At 46.7% G+C, this 23,151-nt stretch overlaps 1 long non-coding RNA gene across 1 annotated transcript; it reads right to left on the bottom strand.

Annotated features, from left to right (window-relative positions):
• Window positions 1-1,620: 1,620 nt before the first annotated feature.
• Window positions 1,621-22,666, bottom strand: LOC129334235 (uncharacterized). The gene is made up of 3 exons (XR_008597495.1): window positions 22,481-22,666; window positions 20,710-20,817; window positions 1,621-1,853 (listed from the first exon to the last, which is right to left on the bottom strand). It is a non-coding gene; the product is annotated as an uncharacterized LOC129334235 (long non-coding RNA).
• Window positions 22,667-23,151: the final 485 nt, after the last annotated feature.

Below are 23,151 nucleotides of genomic sequence, written 5' to 3'. Positions count from 1 at the left end.
CACCTGTTCCCCCTTCCCCAAAGCAGACCGAAGCTTGGGCAGGATCCTTGGGAGGCGGAGCGCAGTCAAGCCAGGCATGCCCCAGGCCTCCTTGATCCAATCGTGTCTGGTGAGGGTGGAGCTGACAGCTCTGCAATGCCATGGTGAATAGACCTGGCCAGCAATGTTTTATATGCAAACTTTTTTTCTTTATGAGTTTGAACGAGCATATTGCAGTCTTGGAAATTATTCACTCAAGGAACAGTTTTCCCACTTGCAAAAGACATCAGGAAAATCACAGTTTCCACCTCTCTATGATCTAGAAGCAACTGTTGACAAGATAAAATCAAGCGACCCACCTCCAAAGACAGGTGTGGAGAAGGCTGAGGGTTACAGAAAAAGTCAAACTTCACTTGCCTGACTTTGTATAGATTCTGGAGGAGTTGCCCTCTGCCCACAGAGTGCCACCTTTACTGTCAGAGAAGTCAGTCGCTGCAAAGTGCAGGCTGTGAAACTCCTTCCAGAACCTGCTGTTTGTTCCTGTGCCAGTACTGGGCGCTGTTACCATATTATTGCAGCTGAAACGTCAATTGGCCATGTAGAGAAAACTGACAGACGAACTTATTCTCTATCCAAGCTTCTTTAAAAAAGGAAGGGCAAATCTCAAAGGTCTGGAAGAAAAAAGGCAAGAGTGGGGGACTATGACTATAGCATTGTACCAGCAGCTGATTCAGTGCTGGGTTCATCACAAGATAAAATTGTTGAATTTGCCAGTGCTCGGAATAATAATATACTGAACATTTCAGAAATTGAGAAAACGCAGACTCCAGGTTCCACTTCACAAGATGCATGGCCATCACATTCCACTCCAAAAGCACAAGGGAATTTGGAGCAAGGCGAGCGGCTGGAGGCTCCTTGGAATAAAACAGCCACAGAAATGGGCAGAAAATTGATCAACAGAACACCGACCAATATCAGAGAGTCACTGAAGCCTGGGCATGGCTCTGTGATGAGGCCATAGAGGAAGCCATTACTAGCTTCATCTGCCAAAGAAATCTGAATGAAAAGATTTTACTCTGTCCAACATATATATATATATATATATATATACAGTTGTGTGGCTCTGGGCAAACCCCATGTTTTCTATCCATTTCTAGATCGCACAATGGCTTTCAACAAGGATATTTTAGTCCTTCCCTTCAATACAGATCTATACTCTACCGGACTTCATTGGGTATCGGGCATTGTAGTCCTCAAGTCAAGAGAAATTATAATAGTTGATTCAGCAAAAGATCAGGATCGATCACAGCAGCATGGAAACATTTTGTTGTCAACTGCTGCAGCATGTCATCAAATAGCGGGTGTTCCTATAAGGCATGCAGAGTGGAAAATAATGTTATGTGCAGACACAGCACAACAGAACAATACTTTTGACTGTGGAGTCTACACAACATTAAATGCATTTAGCGTTATTTCTGGAGAAGAGTATGGTAGCCTACAAAGTGAGAATGTCAGAAACTGGATAGGAATAAACATTGGTTTGCACAAGGACTGCAAGTGCAGGAGTAACACAGGACAAAAACAGTTCCCAGGTTCCTACCAGAGCTTACACCGGCAACTTCTCGCAATGCCTACCGAAGCACGTGCACGGGAGCAACCTCTGCTACGCGATCTTCTGCCGTCAGTCGATAAAGGATCCAGCGGATGGTCGACTTGCCCAGAAGAGTCAGGCCAGGGCAACTTCACCCCTGAAGACCGCATGGTGTTCTTGCTGCAGCTGCAGACGATGGTATCATGCAGCTTGCCTCCCTCCTGCCACAATCAAACTGCCAACGTACTTCATCTGCAAGCGGTGTGTGCACTACACATAATATCTGTAAAGAAAAAACGTTATGTTTAAGAATCTGGGAGGCCCTTTTGGGAGCTGGTTTGGAGGCTTCCTTGGCTGGAGAAATTCTCTCCCCCCCTTTTTTGGAGAGGCTTTTCACTTTTGCTAGCAGTAAGTTATGTATGCTCTGTCCTTGAGTCAAGATAAGCTGTTCTTGCTGGCTAATTGGTAATTAACTTCACACCTGTAGTTTGGGGTCGTGTGCCAAGAGCTGCGGACTTGTCACACGTCCCTTTTTGCACGTGTCAGGTGATGTGGTCAGGCCTGCCTCACTTTGGTTCCAGCTTGAACCAATATAAACCGGCTGTTAGCCAACATGGAGCAGCTTATGTTGAGTGTCTATCTCAGACCTCTGCCTATGCTCTTTTGCTTTGCTTCTGGCTCTATTTGATGAGAAGGGCTGAAGCTCCATCTTTTGCCTTGCTGTTTTGTGGGACTTCTGCTTATTACAAATGAGAAACCAACTTGCTTTACCTCCTAAGCATCTAATGTGGTATGTAGAGCTTACTGCTGTAGGTTTTTGTTTGTTTGTGCTCACTTTGTGTCTTACGTATGATAACCTTGGACTTTGATTTAATAAACCTTTAAATTTTTACTTTGAGTAGGTTATTAAGACTCTGAAGCCTCACTGCTATAAAACCTTTGTTGAACTCACCCTGTGTGTGCTTGAGATCCACCTCCCAAACAACTATTCTTTAGCTAAATTCCCTAATAGGCTCTGGAGCTTTGCTCCCTAACTCCTTAGCCTAGGGATAGACTGGGGAGCTGGTGGCAGCCTATCTGGTGTGCTATTTGCAACAGGACCTTCCAGGCAGCCTGTGTCCCTTCCCCTGAGCTGGGCTGGGCCCCAGGGGCCCCTGGAACTCCTTGACAGGTCTTGTTCAACAGTTGCAACGGTATGATCAAATGTTGAATTCTAATTGCATCTTGTTATTGTCATAATAAGCAGAGAGCAGGAGATTGTTTTGAGAGGTGGGGGTCAGGGTGTCCAAAGGCAAGCTGGATGCAAAGAACTGTTTGCTTGTTCCCGAAATATAGCTAAGCCTTTGGCAGCCACAATTCCTATCTATATAACCCGTGGGAGGTGATCGGTGTAGCCCAGTCTAAGGATGCCAGGCAACTCTCGGGTGACTTCACTTCACGAGTAAAAGTTCTTTATTGATAAGATGCCAGTGTCATACACTTATGCCACGCTGGCGAGGACTTGCAGCCACAGACGAGTATCAAGCGGATATAGGTTCCCTGAAGGCCGCTGCAAAGTTCTCCCCCTTTCTCCTCACAGCCCTCTATTTCTGCAGCCAGGAAAACAGGCCGTGTGCTTCATGGACTTCTCAAGGTCCAGCAGGCCCCCAGACCTGGGACAGATCACAACAGGAACAAGCCCCCTTCTGTGCTCAGTTTCCAACCCTGGGTCCAACTGACAGAAGCACTCATCAGCATCAGCTTCAGTTGTGAGGGGTGTGGAATTCGAGAGGCAATCTGGAGCATCCGACGCCCAGCGGAGGGGAGTCAGTAGCTAGAGCCAGGCGGATGAGGATGAGGCTGGTGGCTGGGTGGCTGAATAAAACTTAATACGCTCTTATCACCTTGAACAAGGTAATCGTATGTTTTATGCCCACAAAGTTTTTCCGTCCGGTGTTACCTGGATTTTATTATTTTTCCAGGGCTGTGATTCCTCAGGAAAGGGATAGAAGCCTGGGCTGCAGTCGGCTCGAAATGGAAGGACAGTAAAAAAGGAGTGGGTGGAATCAGACCAGCCGGACTGTTTAGTCTTTTCCCAAGGTGGGTGTTTTCTGCTCAGTCATTTAACAGTGTTTCAGAATCTATTCTGTTTCCCATGTTCTCCAGAGTGCCGCACATGCAATGGAGTCATGGGAGGGCGGCAGAAACATTTTTAGTCTGTCTTTTCCTTGGTTTTCCCTTTGTGTATATTCGGGCCGGGTAGGTTGGAATCCACTGCCCAGTCACTGCCGTAACGTGTCACGTCCATGAAGAATCAAATACTCCCCCTCTGCATCTCACTGCTCCCTTGTCCTTTCCCTTGTAGCTGATTGGTGTGTCTGCTGGTAACCGCGACCACCCGCCAAGGCTCTCTGTACTCCTGTATCACCATCCTTATCAGTAAAGCAAATTGTAGGCTCGTTCTTGGCTTTTTCCGAGCCCTGAATTAGTCCTAATGTTTGCGTTCATTCCTGTGGGCTTTAAAAGCAGGGAAAGGTTGAAACTGCTGCTTCGTTTTCTGCCCCTCCCATCCTGACGCACAGCCCTTTATGATGCGAAGCGGCAGGGAGCTGCCGGGAGGGAATGAAGCACCAGCACTGCTAATCCTTTCCCAGTTTTGCTCAAAAAAACTGACTGAAAGTAGAGGAAAATATAGCAGAGATTGTGCAAAGATTGTGCATTGGAAGTAATGAGAATAGATTCACACACACTCCAGTGTAGCTCTGTAAAATTACTTTACTAAAGGAAAACAATTAGGGTTACATTTGGAGAAAATAATAAATTGCTAATCTTACTACATCTTGCTAGATAAGTGATTGAGTAGAGACAAGAAGAACTGAAGAAGTGGACAAAGTGAACAAAGAGCAATAAAATTTCATGATATAGCATCAATGAATTGCCCCCAATAAACAAACTGCCCAATAGAAAATCCTAATCCTACTTCATTATGCTTAGTGACGCCCCTTTCTACTGCGAGAATCTTATTTGAAGCTCTAATGGTTACATTCAAAGTATGTTTACTAATTAAGTGGGTAACACAAACAGTTTAACTCTTTCATGACTGAACTGAAAACGCTTGCTAAATTCCCACAAAGTAGAACAAGCTTAAAAGGTACGTGTCTTTATCCAGAATGCCGCCACAAATTGCCTCTCCAGTAGCCAAATACCAGTCTAATCTGCAAATTTGGTGAGGGGAGGGGCTCCAACATGGCAATCTTGCAATACCTGTGAAATTTGCTTAAATAAATATTGATGTCAGCTCCAGCCCCCACAAAATTCTGCTCCAAACAGACACATGTAAATGCGTCAGCAGACACCAAATTGCCTAGAGGTTGTGCTGGGTCAAACAATGGGACCCGAAGCCATTTGGGCGCCAGTCAATGTGAATGCTCGGTGTAGCTTGCCAAGTGTGCGGTGCAGATTAGGCCACAGTTTTCCTGGTGTCCAGCAAGTTTTTTCATAAAGGTGGGAGATACGTGGCACGTGCCTAGCAAGTATACTGCTGTGCTGAGCAGGTTTTGGAAAACATTCCTTTGGCACCAGCTGACAACTCATTACAGGGATCTTCATCGTGTGACCAAAGGAACACTGCACCCAGTCTATCCTTGCTGCAGCAGTCATTTTGTGTCTGCACCCAACAGGGTGTGTCAGAATCACAAATATACCGGCAGACTCCAAAGGGGGTCTCAAGTTTGGGGACTCCTTTTTTTCTTGTTGGATTTAGAGTCCATTATCACTGAAACCTGACCAAAAGTGGGTAAGAACAAACCCAGTAAATAGATAAAACAGCTAGAGCACGCAACAAAATAAGACCATGATTTTGTCAACTGTTGAACTAAGGTATGAAATGGTTTTTTTCACAGAGAGACTATGGAGGCGTGCTCTGGGCCAGTGGTCGACAGAATGAACAAAACTGAGCAAGGAATTTGAGTGGGGTGTGACACTTGAGGGGGACATGGAAGTCTGGATGGCTGTGGAATAGGCTGTGGGAGCAGGAAGGGAGAGAACAGAACAGGATTTATGCCTGAAAATAGAAGAGGTGGCTGATACAGACTTCATGAAACTGTGATGAAACTGACCAGGCGAGAGGAAGGATAAAAATATAGGAGGATCTGAAATGATGATACTTAAACAACTCCCTGGAATATAAATTGAAATGTTAAGTGTTTGATTCCAGTCTTGGTGACTCTAGTTGCAGACAGCTATCTCTATAAGAGACCATTATTCCAGTCATGGGCATATCACTACAACCACAGAACAATTCTACAATTTTTAGAGATTATCAGTGCACTCAAGGATTACTCAATTGGCTCCCACAAAGCTTCCGCCACACCAAGGGCTTTAACTGCATTCATGGGACTGAAATTACACTGCAAGACCACACCTCTCACACCCAGGGGCCGTCATTCCAGTCAGGGGCCTGTAATTCCAGTCCCAGAGCCCTTCTGGCACACCCAGAGGGCTTCATTCCAGTCAGGGGCCTGTCATTCCAGTCCCAGAGCCCTTCTGGCACACCCAGGGGCCGTCATTCCAGCATGGGGCCTGTCATTCCAGTCCCAGAGCCCTTCTGGCACACCCAGGGGCCATCATTCCAGCATGGGGCCTGTCATTCCAGTCCCCGAGCCCTTCTGGCACACCCAGGGGCCCTCATTCCAGCAAGAGGCCTGTCATTCCAGTCCCCGAGCCCTTCTGGCACACCCAGGGGCAGTCATTCCAGCATGGGGCCTGTCAATCCAGTCTCAGAACAGTCTATTTGGTCCCAGACACTTTCTTTCAAAATCCATTCCACATTTTTGTTGCACTTCTTTTTTTTTTTAACTCTAATGCGTTTCAATGGAGCCCATGGAAGTCAATGGGCATTCCAGTTTCCAATTATTTCCAATGGGCATTAAAGTCTCTCCCATTATTTCCAATGGGCAATCCTGTCATTCGTTTTAGTATATCACCTGAGAAAGCAAGCTTTCAGGCAGAAATCGCTCCCAGGATCTACAGAAGGGGTCAGGTGAAGAATCCTGCTCCTTAACTTCACACCTTTGCCTGCAAACTCTATCAGCTGCAGACCAAATGTCTCCCTCCCTACCTAATGCACCTATATGCACCTAATGGAGCGAAAGATGACTTTTTAAAAGAAATTATAATGCAATTAGACCAGTATACATATGATCAAATAATATTAGCGGGTGACTTTAATAGTGTGGTGGACTTGAAAATGGATAAGAAATCGGACTTGACAGAAAATAAAACTAGGAAACTACCAAAATCTTTTTTTGAATTGATAAAACAGGAAAGTTTGGGAGATATCTGGAGGAGTAGAAATTTCAAAGTTAAAGATTATACATATTTTTCTTCAAGACACCAGTCTTTCTCACGAATTGATATGATTTGGGCATCTAAAGAGATAGCGGTTTGGACAAAGATTATAGAGATTATGCCAAGAGTAAGATCAGATCATAGTCCCATTTTATGGAAAGTCTCAATGGGAAGGAAAAAGTGGAAATGGAGAATCAATGAAGACCTTTTACAAAAGCAAGATAATGTGGAATATCTCCAAAAAGAAACACGATACTTCATTCAGGACAATTTAAATCAACAAGTCCCTACTAGAAAGGTATGGAACACTTATGAGGGGCTTACTGATGGATTTAAATGCCAGAGATAAGAGATATAAGGAAAGAAAATCGAAAGAAATTTATTATAAATTGACTGAGAAGGAACAGCAATTAAAAGAGAGACCAGGGAAAAAGAAAGTACAACAAGAAATAAAAATATTACAAAAACAATTAAAAGCCATGGAAAATAAAGAATTGGAATGGAAGTTGAAATCATTAAAACAAAAAATATTTGAAGGAGCTAATAAACAAGGAAATACCTAGCCTGGCAGTTAAAGAAGAAGAGAGAGAAGAAAACTATTAATAAGATAATAGAGGAAGGAAAGGAATTAACGCAACAACAACAAACAGAGAGAGCCTTTTATAAATATTATGCAAGGCTGTATCAGAAGAAAAAATTTGACTTGTCGGAAATTGACCAATATTTGCAATCTGCTAATTTACCAACTGTCTCTCTGGAAATTAAAGGAAAGTTAAATGCAGAGATAACCGAAGAAGAAATTATCAAGGCCATCGAATCAACCAAAGTAGGGAAAGCACCAGGTCCAGATGGGATAACGGCTAAGTTTTATAAAGTGTTTAAATATGACCTGGTGAAAACCCTACAAAAAGTGATGAATGGAGTATTAAAGGGAGATGGAATACCAGATTCACGGACTGAAGCTAATATTTCATTAATACCAAAAGAACAACAGGATTTGACTAATGTTAAAAATTATAGACCAATTTCACTGCTAAATAATGACTATAAGATCTTTGCCAAGGTTTTGGCAGAGAGACTTAAAATGTGGTTGATGGACTTTGTGGAAGAGGGCCAAGCGGGCTTTCTACTGGATAGACAAATTAAGGATAATCTAAGAGTAGTGCTGAACGCAATTGAATATTATGATAAACACCCAGAGAAAGAAATGGCCTTCTTTTTTGCGGATGCAGAGAAGGCCTTTGACAACTTGAACTGGAATTTTATGTTCGCATTAATGGAAAAGATGGACATGGGAAAGGATTTTATAGAGGCAGTAACAGCAATCTACAGGAATCAAAAGGTGACAGTGTGTGTTAAGGATGGAACAACGGAAAAATTTGAAATAAGAAAGAACAAGACAAGGATGTCCACTTTCTCCATTGTTGTTTGTTATGGTATTGGAAGTTCAATTAAGACAAATAAGGGAAGATCAAGACATAAGGGGCCTTAGAGTTAAAGGCTTCTCATTTAAATTAAGAGATTTTGCAGATGATGTTATGTTTATAACTGAAAATCTGCTCCAAACTATGCCGAAGTTGTTGGAAAAAATAAATTTGGAGACCTAGCAAGATTTTATTTAAATAAAAGTAAATCGAAGTTAATATGTAAAAATATGGCAAAGCAGAAGCAACAACAATTGATGGAATTAACAGAATGCGAAGTAGTTCAAAAAACAAAATATTTAGCAGAAAATATCTACAATATGATGTATAGATGGTATTTAACACCTAAGAAGATAGCAAATGGGAATAAACAAATGTCAGATAAATGTTGGAAATGTAAGAAACATGAAGGTTCATTTTACCATATGTGGTGGACTTGTGAAAGAGCAAGGAGGTTCTGGGGGAACCTTATAGAAGCTATGTCAGAAATTTTACAAAAGTAAATAAGTAAAAACCCAGAATTGCTATTACTAAATTTGAATCTAGAAGGAATTCCCATACAAGACAGGACATTAGTATTTTACATGACATCGGCAGCAAGGATTTTATATGCTCATCTTTGGAAGACGCAAGAAGTACCATCTATAGAAAATTGGATACAAAAATTGCTGTACATGGCAGAAATGGATAAATTAACGAGGAAGTTAAGAAAACAGAATTCAGAAGAATTTTTTAATGACTGGGGGAAATTGAAACAATATTTAGAGAAGAAATGGGATGTGAAGGGAGAGTTACGGTTGTTAGATAATTATTAATTAGGCAATTAGAGAGGAGATGCTGATCTTTACAAGAAATATAGATAAGCTAGAAATGTAATCTATAGTTGAGGAATGTATTTTATCAAAGAAAGTACTTAAAGAAGGTAATTAAGGGTATAAGAATTAATTAAAGAAGTTAATTAGAGATATAAGAAGTACAGCTAGACAGCGGGTCGGAAAACCGTTGGAAGTCTAAGGAAAAAGGGGGGAGGGGAAAGGGTAGGGGAATAAGAAATTGAGGGGATTAATTGAAAATTTGTAATACTATTGTTTTAATTATTACTCACCCAATAAAAATCTTTTAAAAAAATATTTAGGGATTGAGCTAACGGCGAAGAATATTGATTTGTTTAAAAATAATTATGAAAAATTATGGGCACAAATAGAAAAAGATATGGTGAAATGGAAAAAACTGAACTTGTCATGGCTAGGATGGATAGCGGTAATTATTAATGAATGTGTTGCCAAGAGTGATGTTCTTATTACAGACTATTCCAATAATAAAAGATCAAAAACAATTTGACAAATGGCAAAGGAAGATTTCGGAATTTGTATGGGCAGGCAAGAAACCTAGAGTTAAAATGAAAGTGCTGTATGACGCAAAGGAAAGAGGTGGCATGCAGTTACCCAATCTACAACTATATCACAATACAGTATGTTTCACATGGCTTAGGGAATGGATAATATTGAAGAATTACAAGCTACTATCTTTGGAAGGTCATAAAGCCTTCGGATGGCACGCCTATTCATGGTATGATAAGGCCAAAGTAGATGCGATGTTTCACCACCATTATTTGAGACAAAACCTCTTTAAGGTCTGGCTAAAGTATAAAAAACATTTGAATGAAGAAACCCCAATGTGGATTATACCAGCAGAAGTAGTGAATCCCAGTTTGGAAGCCAAAGGACAAGAAATGGATAACTTATAAAGAAATTTTAATGGCAGACCAAACTAGAGGATTTGTAATTAAATCGAAGGAAGAGTTGCCCTTTCAAAATGGTTGGCTTCAATACTTACAGATTAAAGACTTGTATGAGACAGACCATAGAAAAACAGGATTTAGAAAAAAAAATTCGGAGTTGGAGGAGTTAATATTGGAAGGAGATAAGAAACTGATTGCAAGAATCTATAAGTTGTTTTTGAAATGGTTTACAGAGGATGAAACAGTAAAAGTTCAAATGGTTAAATGGCAATAAACTGTAACAGAGAAATTACGATGGGGGCATGGGAATTTGTGGAAGAATACATTAAAAATATCAACTTGTATTTCAATAAGAGAAAATGTCTATAAAATGATTAACAGATGGTATTTGACTCCCAAGAAATTAGCAATTAATAATAATCAAATGTCAGATAAATGCTGGAAATGTAAACAACATGAGGGTTCTTTTTATCATATGTGGTGGACATGTGACAAAGCTAAAGCTTTTTGGTCTTCAATAGTAGAGGTAATGCCAGAGATTCTACAAAAGAAAATTAATCAAAATCCGGAGATGTTACTGTTGTGTTTGAATTTAGAAAAACATGACTGTAAAGACAGAGCGTTGATCTTTGACATGGCGACTGCAGCAAGAATATTATAGGCGCAATACTGGAAGAAAGAAGAGATACCTAAAATAGAAGATTGGATACAAAAATTATTATATATGGCTGAAATGGACAAAATTACATGTAAATTGAAAGAAGAGGACCCTGAAGAATTTGTAAAAAACTGGGAGAAATTTAAAAATTATTTAGAAAAAAAGTGGGATTTAAAGGGAGAGTTATGGTCTTTTGACGTTTATTGAATTGAATGGACTAGCGGTATCTTTACCTATAGACAACATAGATAATTATATAAGATAACGTATAAGCTAATAGAGACATGAAGATTTAAGAGGTGAGGATAATTAATGGTAGCCGGGGGGGGGGGGGGGTTTACAAACGCTGTTGGAAGTCTAGTTGAAAAGGGGGGGGGTAGGGGGTGTGTGAAGAAGATTAAAAGGGGAATAAAAGAGAGTAATAATGTACGATTATATCAACGTAGTAAACTAATTGTGATATTGTTTAGTGTATGTTTACCCATCCAATACAATTTTAATTAAAAAATAAAGAAGCGAGTAAAGCCCACCCCAAAAGGAACAGGGAAGCATGCAGCCCCCTCCTCAATCCCAACACAGGAAAGCCCCCTCTTCGTCCCCCCCCCCCCCACTGGCCAGACGCACCCACTGTTGCTGCAGAGAAGGCAAAGCCCAGAAGAGATTGCCCTGGCCAGTGGCTGCCCTTCCATGGCCCTGGCTGGCTGCAGGACTGCTGCTGCTCCAGGAGAGAAAAGACCTCAGTGAAGAGAGAGGCCCAGCCAAGCCCTGGCCCTGGGGCTCCTCTCCCAGGCCTTACAAGCTGCGGAGGGAAAAAGAGCAAGCGAACAAGCAGCCACGCCTCAGCAGCTGCTCCCAGCACGAGGCTCTGCCAAAATGAAAGTATGCCTGGGAAGGCCCCGCCCGCTCCCTCCCTCCCAGGAAGGACAGGGAGGCCGCCTTTTGCGCCAGCAGTCTGGGCTGCTCAACTGCTACCCACAGGAGAGGCGGAGGAAGAGCTTGCACCAATGAATGGCAGGGGCCCACTTTGGACTGCCCAATCCAGAACAAGGGCCAGGTTTTAGAGACTGCAAAGCCTGATGCAACCAACTGAAAACCTAAAAAAAAGGGAGGAATAGAGGACTAAATTCCACCCCACAGCTAAGAACATCTCTGCCCGTGTGTAGCGTACTAAAACAAAGCCAACAAAAGTATTTCAACACGCATGCCCATAGGAAGCCAATGCAGAATAGGCCGCGACAGAGCACATTAACAGAGCATGAGAGAAGAGAGGGGAGTCTATGCAGAGCGGGGGCTCAAAGGGTCTCTCCCTGTGGGTGGAATATTGGAACACTTGCAACACATCCCTCCATACTGGCTGCAGGACATTCTCTGTTCCTTTTCTGACCTTCAGCACAGAGATAAGCCCCCCCCCCCCCCATTTTATTCCTTCCCAGCTCCTTCATGCCATGTGCATACGGTTAGAGGCACTTTTGGATATTCCTGCTGACTATTTGCCCTTTCAGCCCGTACTAGATTGTGGAAATACTACTACTGACGGCCAATCAGACCTCTCCTGAAAGAGGCACACAATGGGCCTGCCCAGGCACTTCCCAAGTCAGCCACTCTTACCTCTCTCTACTATTTATTTGTAGTTCGCCTTCCTCACTAAGACCCAAGATGGATTACACATTGTAAGTGAACACAAACAACAGATGAGCCAGTCTATACACAGTGAAATAGGGAAGGCAGATACAAATGTGCAGAAACTGAAAACAAACAGAAATACAGCACAGAACTGAAAAAAACATGCCCAAACAACTAGAAGCAACTAAACATGACATACTAAACAATGCAGAGACTACTCAGTAGTCTCTTACAACGATGAGTACACAGAAGTATAGTCTACAGACCCTGTCCCTTTATCAAAGCATCTCTTTAAACCATTTCCTTACTGCACAGCCCTATTAGAAGGGTACAACCCCGCCCCCCCCCCCCCACCTGGGAATATTGTGGCTTTGCAGAGTTTGCACAAAGTCACGAGAGGGCGGCTTTCTTGACCTCTCCAGGCAGGCCGTCCCATGAGATGGGAGCCACCACGGAGGAAGCGCTTGGATGGGCAGCTGTTAGGCAATGTGTGCGCAGCCTTTCTACTGAAATTTAGGAAAGGGGGCTGACCACAGCTCCTGTAAAATTAAAACCATAAAGCCATGACGCAGCATCTCTCAAATATCAGTTTCAAACAGTGGAATTTAAAAAAAATTGAAACTATCCAAGATAAATACAGCCCAAGTCTAATACAAATTTGAACAGCACTCCAGATCACAGAGACATCTCTGAAAGGCGTCATCAAACACCAAACCCACCCTTTGGGCTGGTATCCCTGGCCAAGAAAGGAGAAAGGTTTCTCCAAGACAAAATGCAACAACAGCTTTATTTCCGGAACAAGAAGGGTCATTCATGACTGAAAAGTTCAGACTGTTATAACGATAATAGAACCAGAGGAGTTAGCCGTGTTAGTCTGTAGTAGCAAAATCAAGAAGTGTCCAGTAGCACCTTTAAGACTAACCGATTTTATTGTAGCATAAGCTTTCGAGAATCAAGTTCTCTTCATCAGATGCATGATACAAACTGGTCGGTTTGTATCATGCATCTGATGAAGAGAACGATAATAGAAGCACCTGTATTTCTGTTCTGTTTACAAGAAATAAAAAGTGGCAATGTTGCCATGTATCTGTCAAGGCTCTATGCAAGCACATCTGCCCTCCCAGCTAGGTCTGCCTGAGGGGGGCAATTTATTTGCATGCACAATTCCCCAAACAGCTGGAAATATCGTCTGAATGCCACGTATATCCCATTGCAAGTATTTGCATGTGTAGACTGCCCCCTCCCCTACACACCCTGACATGCTTTGCTTCGGAAAGGCTGCTGGCCACTTGCATCAAAGGGATACAAAGAACCGTTTTCCCCCTTAAATCTGCCTGCGGGTGCCTAAAGGGTAGAAATGCAAGGAACATTTGCACAAACACAAATACCCTGAGTTCACATCCCAAGAAGCCTCCGAGATTCATTGATGTTCCTTAATGACACAAATATTGGGGGTTTTGCATTTTTTTAGTCAAGAGTCCAGTAGCACCTTTAAGACTAACCAACTTTATTGTGGCATAAGCTTTTGAGAACCACAACTCTCTTTGTCAGATTATGCTACAGTAAAGCTGTATTAACCTTAAAGGTCCTACTGGGCTCTCTGCTATTGTGCAACGACAGACCAGCACGGCGAACTCCTCTGGGCTTTTCCCCCGAGAGATCCAGCTCCCAAAAGGGGGCACACGCGCCTCCACAGACAACAGCACCCTCATCCTCAGAGGCGCTGCTGAGCTGCGAACTACACGCTCTCCTTTGCAAGCAGAGCAAGTTTGCAGAGCAGCTCCCTGTTGTGAGAAATATTTCTGGGGGACCCCCTTAGTCTGGACCCCTGTTCTGGGGAAGCCCCTCACCAAGGCTTGTGTAGGTGTTACACTAAACTGGCTTTCCCTAGTTCTCATCTGCGCTACGGACGTAGGCAGGCACCTTTGTACAGACAAGGTCTTCTTAACCAGCACTGAAGGTTTATTTTGAAAACGAACGAGGGACAAGAGCAGCAGAACCAGGCTCTGAAACTGGGCCGGTCCGCCTGCCCTCGACTGTTTCCGATGGTTAGTCAGACTGATAATGACATGCAAACAGCAGTGCTATAATACATAACCCCTACATAGACCTAAAAGAATATTATCACTATGTAATATAAAACCTCAGGCAAACCTATAAGCAAACAAGAATAGCGGCACTACAATATAAATCCCTTATGCCCCCAGGAGCGCTCCCGGACTACCCCTTGGAAACCCCAGGACCAGGCAGGTCCCTCTCGAGTTCCCAAGAGGCAGCGCCGCCGTGACTGCCACTGACACACCCAGAGGACTGAACAGGGACCTACGTGTCCCCAAGGACCGGTCAGTGACTACCACTGGGGGGCACAGCACCTGAACAGGCTTCAGACCCTAAATTTGACTGGGACTCTAAGATCAAGTGGAGGGCAAGTGAACAGGGAGGAATACACGTGAGTCTGTTCACTTGCCAGGCAAGTGTAACTTGTCACTTGTAGCTTCGCTCCGAGTGATTTTCTAGCACTGACTAGTGTTATTCCTGAGCGTCCATTATGTGTTATGCATTGTTCATTGATTGTGATTGACTGTATATATTTTTGTAGATGTTGAGCACTTGTGAACTTTAAATATATATGAGTCTTCAGAGAGTGGTTTTGTATATCCCATTTTTCTTTTAAGCCTGCCAGCATTTTCATTGGGAAGTGCTCACCTGTGTCAGCCCCCCTGACCAGCCCCCCCCCACCAGCTGGCTGGCTGGCAGTGGGAATGTCTCAGACCCCTCCCATTCCTTCCCTCGGTCCATCTGCTTCCACTCCCCCCTCAAAGGACAAGCCCTGCCCCAAAAGGGCAGCATGGAAAGGCAATGTGAAAAAAAGACCCACATTCCTGCTAGCCCTGCCTTGAGGAGAACGTAGGAAGGGGGGATGCAAAGGGTGAGGGGGGCACCTTGGGTAAGGGAAGGAGGAGAGGTATTGGGGGGGGCAGCCAGGAAAAACAAGAAGAGAGGAGAGGAGGGCCCCAAACACTAGCAGCAAATAAAGTGCAAGTAGATATGCTTCCCCAGTGTTCAAGAGTTCTCTGTGATATGGAGAGCTCTTACCCTCCATCATGCCAGGCAGTCCCCACAGCCCTGCCCCAGCTTAGCCACAAACACAGGGGACACCTCCCCCCCCCCCCCCGATTAAACAGACTGAGGCAGCAAAATAAAGGAAGTGCCTCTTGGTACACACCTGAAATACAGGGAGGGCTGTGGCACTCAGAAGCTTTCAAGGCATACAAAGTTTTCCCCACCGGGTTCAAGTCGGGCCATCAGCTTCACTGCCCCAGTTCCTTCCCCCAAATATTCAGCCCCAGTTCATCCTACGGCACAGGAACCCCCACCCCCCATGCCGCCACTCCAACCCTCCCCCCACAATAGTAGTCAATACCATGCTTGCCACCAAGAATGGGCTGAGGAAAGAACAGGGGCTGGGATGGCACTCACCTCAACCCAGCCAGACACCAGGAACATCTACCCCCCCACCTAGACAACATGGGGGAGAGACACAACCTCACCCACACAACAACCCGCACTTGCTGACCAAACTCACCAGACGTTGCTGCAGAGAAGAGAAAGCCTAGAGGAGACTGCATTTACAAAAGGCTGTCCTTCCATGGGCTGGACTGCCCCCCCCCAGTGCTGACCCTGCTGCAGCAGCTGCAGAGAGGGAGGGAACCCAACTAGCCCAGGGAAGAGGGGCCCAGCCTAGAGCCCACCCACAGGCTCCTCTCCAGGCCTCACCAGCTTGCAGAGGGAAAAGAGCAAGCAAACCAGCAAGCAGCCACATCTCAGCAACACCCCCACAAGATCTTTTTCTCTGTGTGTTCAGTTTGTTTCATCAGACTTGCTATTTTCCAAAGCCAACCCTTCTTCTTGAAAGTGAGAGGGGAAGGGGAAGACTTTCAGTACCCAGAAATATAAAAGAAAAAAAAATCCCCGCCTATAAGCAGAATACTAAAACGAAGCCAGCAACAGTATTTCACAGGCACGTGCGCACACACACTTATGCGCCTTATCAGATCTCAAAGCAGAACTGTCCACTGAAAAAGCACCTTGACAGCGTATTGGAGAGGGGAGCCTCGTTAGGGGAAAACGTGTCCCTTCTTACTGGAATACTGGAGGGCTTGCCAAACATCCCTCCGTACCGCCTGAAGGGGATTCTCGGTTGATTCTGTGACTGTCAGCGCAGAGCTGGCAGCAGAGTGTGGTGCCAAACGCAAGACCGCGATCTGGCACGGTTGGTTTAATGGCCACTCACAGCACAGGCCTGATGCCAGCTCAGCCTCTGGCCAGCTTCCTCCTTCACTGCTGCCTGCATATCTTTATGCTGTAGGCAATTCTGCGTTATTAAAACAGAGGCACAGCAGGGTCCCAGCAAGGCTTTCAACAGACCTGCCATGGTCCTATCATGCTGCAGGTGTGCTCAGAGTCAGGCCTCTTTGGAAGGACTACCAGGTGACTGGGCAAGAACCCTGAATAAGCACATGAAACTTCCAACATTTCTCCATCCTTATTGGAACTGGGGGCATTACAAGATGGATGTGGGGGGGGGGGGCAGGACATGATGTCCCATTAGGTGAAAATCAGGCATTGGTGAGCACATGCAAAAGCAGGCCAAGACAGCTTACGCCTCCAACACACAACCCAGGTACATGCCCTGTTCACTCTGAAGGACCTTACAGGTTTGAGAGGTTAGAGGCCACCCCCAGGAGTCCCACAGCACCCTCTTATAGCTGAGGAATCCCAAGCTGGAATCACCAGGAGCCCAAGTCCACCTCCAGAGAACATGGTCAGCTGCCACTGCTGCGCTCTACAGCTCCTCTCCCATTTTCCTCTGGCACATCAGCACACAACATAGAAAGATGAGGCACGTACAATGTCTGGGGCAGAGCAAGTGCCACAGGTGCACAGAAATAGACTGGTAGGAAGGCAAAGAACATACCGGGGGCCGAGAGGGGCACAGGCAGAGGAGCACAAAGGGGTGTGGGTCCAACAAAGAGCCAACGTCCAACAAACCAACAATGAGTGGAAAGACCGACACAGAATACTCTCCATTGTCTGGATTCACAGGCGAGCCCTCTGCTCTTCCCGCCACCCTTCCTGCTCAGACTCACTGGATGTCTCTGCACAGAAAGGGACGCCCACAGGAGACGCGGCACTTGCAACTGGCTGACCGCAGGGCTGCTCCTGCCAGCCAGAAAGGACCCCAGTGAAGAAGGGCCCAGCCAAGCCCTGGCCCTCACTCTGGTCCACAGGCCCTGTAGCCTTACAAGCCACAGAGGGAAAAGAGCAAGCCAGCCACCAAGCAGCCACGCCCCAGCAGCTGCTCCCAGCACAAGGCTCTGCGAAAGCGGAAGTAACCCTGGAGGAGGCCCCGCCCACTCCCTCCCAGGAAGGACAGGGAGGCTGCCTTGTGAACCAGCAATCTGGGGTGTTCAATTGCAACCCACAGAAGAGGAGGAGGAAGTGACTGCACCAATGAATGACCAGGGCCCACTTTAAACTGACCAATCAAGGACAAGCGCCGGCTTTGGAAAAAGCAAAGCAAGTAGCATAGACAAAAAAGTTCTTTGCAGAGAGCTTCATTGCAAAGGTCTCCCATTCTAGAGCAAAGTAATAGGAAATGAAAGTGAAAGAGATTTTGGTGGCTGAGGAGACAATACCAAAAGGGGCCAGGAGAGTAAAGAAGTCAAATTTCCCCACCGCAGCCCCCATCCCCATTTCTCAAGAATGTCCCTGCACTTTGCACAGGAATGAAAGCTTGGCCCTGATTCTCCAGGGGTGACCAGTGGCCCTCACAGCCGCCAGGAAAGCCTTCTTTGCCAAAGGCCTGAGCAGTGGCCATTGCCAAGCCCAGCGAGACAAGACACGCAATGGCTCACCTGCCGCTGCCCTAATCCGGCTCCATCCTGGCCATGCGACTGCCACGGCTGGCCTCTGCAAGCCTTTTGTCAATCAGGGGAGCAGTAGATGGCGGGGAAGGCGGTGGCCTTTCAGGGGGCATTCTGTTCGCCCGGTCTGCCTCCCCTGCCAAGTTTCAAAAACCAGAGTAAAGGCTGCATTTCCAGGCAGGAGAGGAGAGAACCTCGGTCATGGTCAGGAGGCGCACTCAAGGCAGCAAGCAACCCTCGCAGGGAGAATAAGGCCTCTTTAAAGAAGCAGAAGGGTCATTGTTTCATTTGTACAGCAGGATTTGGATCCAGCGGCACCTTAAAGACCAACAAGTGTTTCTGGGCATAAGCTTTCAAGAGTCAAAGCTCCCAACATAGAAATGTTTTAAATAAATAAATAATAGCACCCCATAGAACAGTGGCCCAGAAGCCAAGCAGGCGTCTCCCGGCAGCATCTGCTGAAACCTCCCTTCCAGAGAGGACTTGGGCCAGTCTAGCACAGCACCAGTCAGGCCCACCTCTGCCACACGGTTCAGAAGTTTTGTTACCCACATGGCTACCTGTTCTGCACTCCTTCCCTTAATGAATACTCTCAGCATGTCTAGGGCACAGAACAGAAACCAAAGAGTTCATGTAGAGCGGGGATCTCTTCCCGTATCTACCGGGGTCCTGTGGAGGGTGCTCTTCATGTTACTATCAGAAATGACAACGGGGATGGGGGTGGAGGGGAAGGAGACCGCTGGGCTTGCTGCCTCCTGGTAACTCTGCTAACAAAGGGGAGAAATAACCAGACACAACACTTGAGGATCCGCAGGTGATGCAGCAGAATGGTTGCCTGGCAGCTGTGGTCAAATGGCTGAAAGGAAACAAATTGAAATGGGAAGTGATGCTGGTTGGGAAGGCAAAGATCTCGAAAACACTGGGCTTCCCACCGTTGATGGGGCTCAGCTGACCCCGACTGACTCCGTGAATTCCACCATGGATGACCTGGATCCATTTCTGGGGTTCACCGACCCAGAGCTTGCAATTCAGTGGGTGAAGGGGACACCAACTGTGCAAGCCATCCGCCTACATCATCGTGGCGGTGTGGCGGACAGAGCTGCCTTTGGGATATAAGCTTCCCTCGGGCCCAACTAGCTGGCTTCCGGTTATGGAGTTAGCAAATATGAATGCTGTGCCGTCACAGGATGGCCTTGTCAACACTATCAAAAGGCACTGAGCAGTACAGGGAGACAGACAGGACGCACCAGAGACGCAGCCTCCCAATCAGAGGACCAGTGCAGAACATCCAGCAGGGCAACCAATGATGATCGTCTGCCATGAGATGGGCAATAATCAGACTGAAACGGATCATCTTCATCGGTTTCCTCGGGAAATGCCTTGAGCCACATCACCTCCCCTTTCTCCAAGAGCAGGACTGAAAAGGGCATATTTGATGCTGGGCTTGTGCCAAGGGCTCCACAGGCCAGATTTCTCTGTAGTTTCCCTGGCTCATTCCCCCAGCAGAGGCTAAGCTGCTTCAAATCATTCAGCTGCTTTATTTTCATTCATTCATTCATTCGTTCGTTCGTTCGTTCATGAGAGAGAGAGAGAGAGAGAGAGAGAGAGAGAGAGAGAGAGAGAATGAGAGTCTGTGAGTGCAAGCTGGGCTGCTGGGCCGGGATCTCCGAAGGAGGGGAAGCTGCTTCAATTCATTCTGCTGCTGCATCCGTGCAAGTAGGGCTGCTGGGGCTGGCTGTCCAGCGGACAGTAAGCTGTTTTGAGTTAATTCTGCTTTATTTTCAGGAAATACCGGGAGATTTGGGGGGAAAGGGGCCTGAGGGGTGGGTGTTGCCTTCTGACACACTTCCGGTGATGTCAGGGGGTGTGGCAAATGCTAATGAGATATGCTAATGCTAATGAGTTCCTGCAGTTCTTTTTCTATGAAATGACCCCTGGGTGCACCCGTGCCTGAAAATGTAACCACCAACATCGTTCATTCCTCTTTGCATAGACCCTAGGATGCCTCTCCTCCTGAGCGTCCCTCCATGTTTGCCGTCTTACTCTTCTTAGGACATTAATTCCCACATCATAAAATCCTGGGACCTTTAAAGCTCTCTATGACTTAGCAACAGGGGTGGGCAGGGTGGCCAAAATAACCACAGAAAAGGCTCTTCCTTTCTGAGGGTCCCACCCTTCTTCCAGCCTCTGGTCACTGATGGAGCCAGTGGGGCAAAGCCAAGGCAGGAAGCAGCTGCAGCATCAGGCTTTTCTGCACCACGAGACCACTGGCTGATTCTTGCCTAGCCAGCCTCCTGGCTGCCTGGGCACTGGCCGGGGGGGGGGGGCACAGGGGGTATTCAGGAGAAGGTCTACGCCGGGCTGTAAACATATTGGAAATTTCCCCTGGAGACCATAATGGCAAACTCGCTCCTGCTTGGAACCCCCATCTTCCTTACCTGTTATATTCTAGAGTAAGACATCTGTTGCTCCTCCATCCTCAGCTTCCCCAGTCTTAGGGTTGCAAATTCTTGCTTGAACAATACCTAGAGATCCGGGAGTGGAGCCTGTGGAGGGAATGATGTAGGAAGGGAAAGAAATTCATTTCCAAAATACTGTTCTCCAGAGTCTTTAATGCATCCCGCTGTTTTTTGCAGCACCTCTATTTGTTTAATGCCTGTTCCGGCCTGGTCCAGGAACATTTTGGCTAGGAAAGGGTTAATAAAAGTGTGCTAGGTCCATATTTTCATTTCTAAAATATTGTCCTCTAGCATCTTTAATGCATGCCACTGCTTTTTTTCACTACCACTATTTGTTTAATGCTTGTTCCAGCCTATTCCAGTGTTTATCCTGCCCGCCCCCCCCCCTGGAAAATGCAAGTCAGTGCTCTTGCCACATATCTGACAAGGCTCTAAGGAAACACAGTGGCCTTGGCTGCTAGTTCAGCTTGAGGGGGGGCATCTATTTACCCACAAGGCCATCCCCAGAGAGCAAGAAATATTTGTTGAACTGTACCTATATCCCACTGCAAGTATTTCTGTATTTAATTGGCCTCTCCCATACAGCCCCAGACCATTGTTTCAGCCATCTTACCCACAGTGTAGACACCAAAAAAGAAGGGAAGAGGTCCTAATAACAGGAAAACCCCACAAAAGTTACCTGTTCCTGTAATTTGTTGAATGGATGGCTGTATTTGTGCCTATATACAAGTGGTTGTACGTACACCAGTATATATTAAAACAAAATAAGCAAGTGGAAACGTGCTCATTCCAAAGTTGTATAAGATGGGTACATTTTGCTGCATATAATGGCTTGCATAATTACATTTCTTATTTATGGATGTACACTGCAGAAATTGTAACTACTGTTCCCATTGAACAACATGGGATTTGGCATTGAGTAGACCTACATAGCATGCCCCCCAACTGTTCTGAATCACTTGCTTTATCATTTTCACTGAGTACCCCACCCGCCATGGTTCGTTTTTTACAGGAGAGAAAAAATTATCTCCCCCTGCTCAGGTTGCCAGTCCCCCACTGTGGCTGGGGGACGTTTCTCACCCTCCACCCCCTGCCCCTGCTTACCTGGCCAGCGGGGGAGGGACGCGCCTCCTGGGGGCAGCAGCGCTGTGCGCTCCCACAGGCCCGATCCAGCTCAAATCAGGGGTGGCTGCAGTCTGTGCCATGATGTCATTTCCCAGAAGTGACATCATCATGTGGCCTGGGAGCACACACTATGCACACTATGTGCACACACATGAGAGAGAAAAAGGGGGAAGTGCCAGCCACCCCACCTCTTGCTGGGAGGGCAACATGATAGTACAGTGGCGGGCACAGTGTGTGTGTTGTAAGGATTGCTGAGACACTGCTGTGTTTTTATTTTTAAAATGCACTACTGCATACAGCATGAAAATACAGACAATACTGTACAAGGAGGCTGGCAAAAGGTTTAGCTTCTCTCAGACCTGTACTAAGATACCCTGTGCCCTGAGTGGGCATTCACACTGCAGACCGTGTCCAGGCCTTGCACTCGGCATCTGGGAGTTGCTAAGGAAGACGTGGTGCTGCTCAGCTTGGTGCTCAGGGTCACAGAATGAACTGGGAATCCCTTACCGCCAGTTTGGAGGGAAGTATGGCAAGCCCTCTAATACTCTATTGCTAGGAAGAGACGTTTGAACCCCCCACCCCCCACCCCCCACACACAATGGCTCAGGCACCTCTTTCTCACTACCTATGGATGTGCTCTGTAGTGGTCTCTTCTGCACTGGCTTCTGATGGGGGGGGGCCGCCCAAGAAATACTTTTGCCGGCTTAGCCCTCAGTCCTCTTCAGATGGCTGCTGAGTCAGACGCCTTTAAAAGATGGGTGGACGCCATCGCGATGATTAGCTGTGTCAACAGCTGCAGCAACTAAATGGAGCCTCCAGCTGTGGGGGCAGTCCGCCTGGCCACAAAGAGCAGAGCCCTGGGCTGCAGGAGCGTCTCTGGACTGGGCAGTGCAGTACGAACTGCAGTCCTGGCCGTAACGCTCTCGGGCTCCCCCTCTTCTGCTTCCGGGCAGCCGGGCTTTCCCCACCCACCCCAGGGGTTCTGGGCAGGGGCTCGAGGGGCGGCCCGGAGCCCGGGCCCGTGGCGTTGCTGCGTGGCCTGCGGGGCAGCCGCTGCACGGGCCTCTCCTGCTGCCCAAAGTGTCGCCGGGCGATGCGGCGGGCGGGCGGGCGGGCGTCGAAGGCGGGCCTGCCCCTTCCCCTCGCCGCGTGCTTCTCCGCGCCCTGCCTGTTGTGGGGGGCGGGGGGGGGGGGCGCTTTCCGGCCCAGCTCCTGAAGGCGCCTCCCAGGTGCCCTGCCGGAGGCGTCCCTGGGGGAGGTGCTGCTCTGGGGCTGCGGGCGCTGTGAGGCCCTCCG

This window comes from Eublepharis macularius, chromosome 8, assembly GCF_028583425.1.
Source record: "Eublepharis macularius isolate TG4126 chromosome 8, MPM_Emac_v1.0, whole genome shotgun sequence".
In the NCBI taxonomy this organism is placed as follows: domain Eukaryota; kingdom Metazoa; phylum Chordata; class Lepidosauria; order Squamata; family Eublepharidae; genus Eublepharis; species Eublepharis macularius.
The sequence above is the reverse complement of the archived record's forward strand: the minus strand, read 5'-3'. Positions and strand labels throughout refer to the sequence as shown.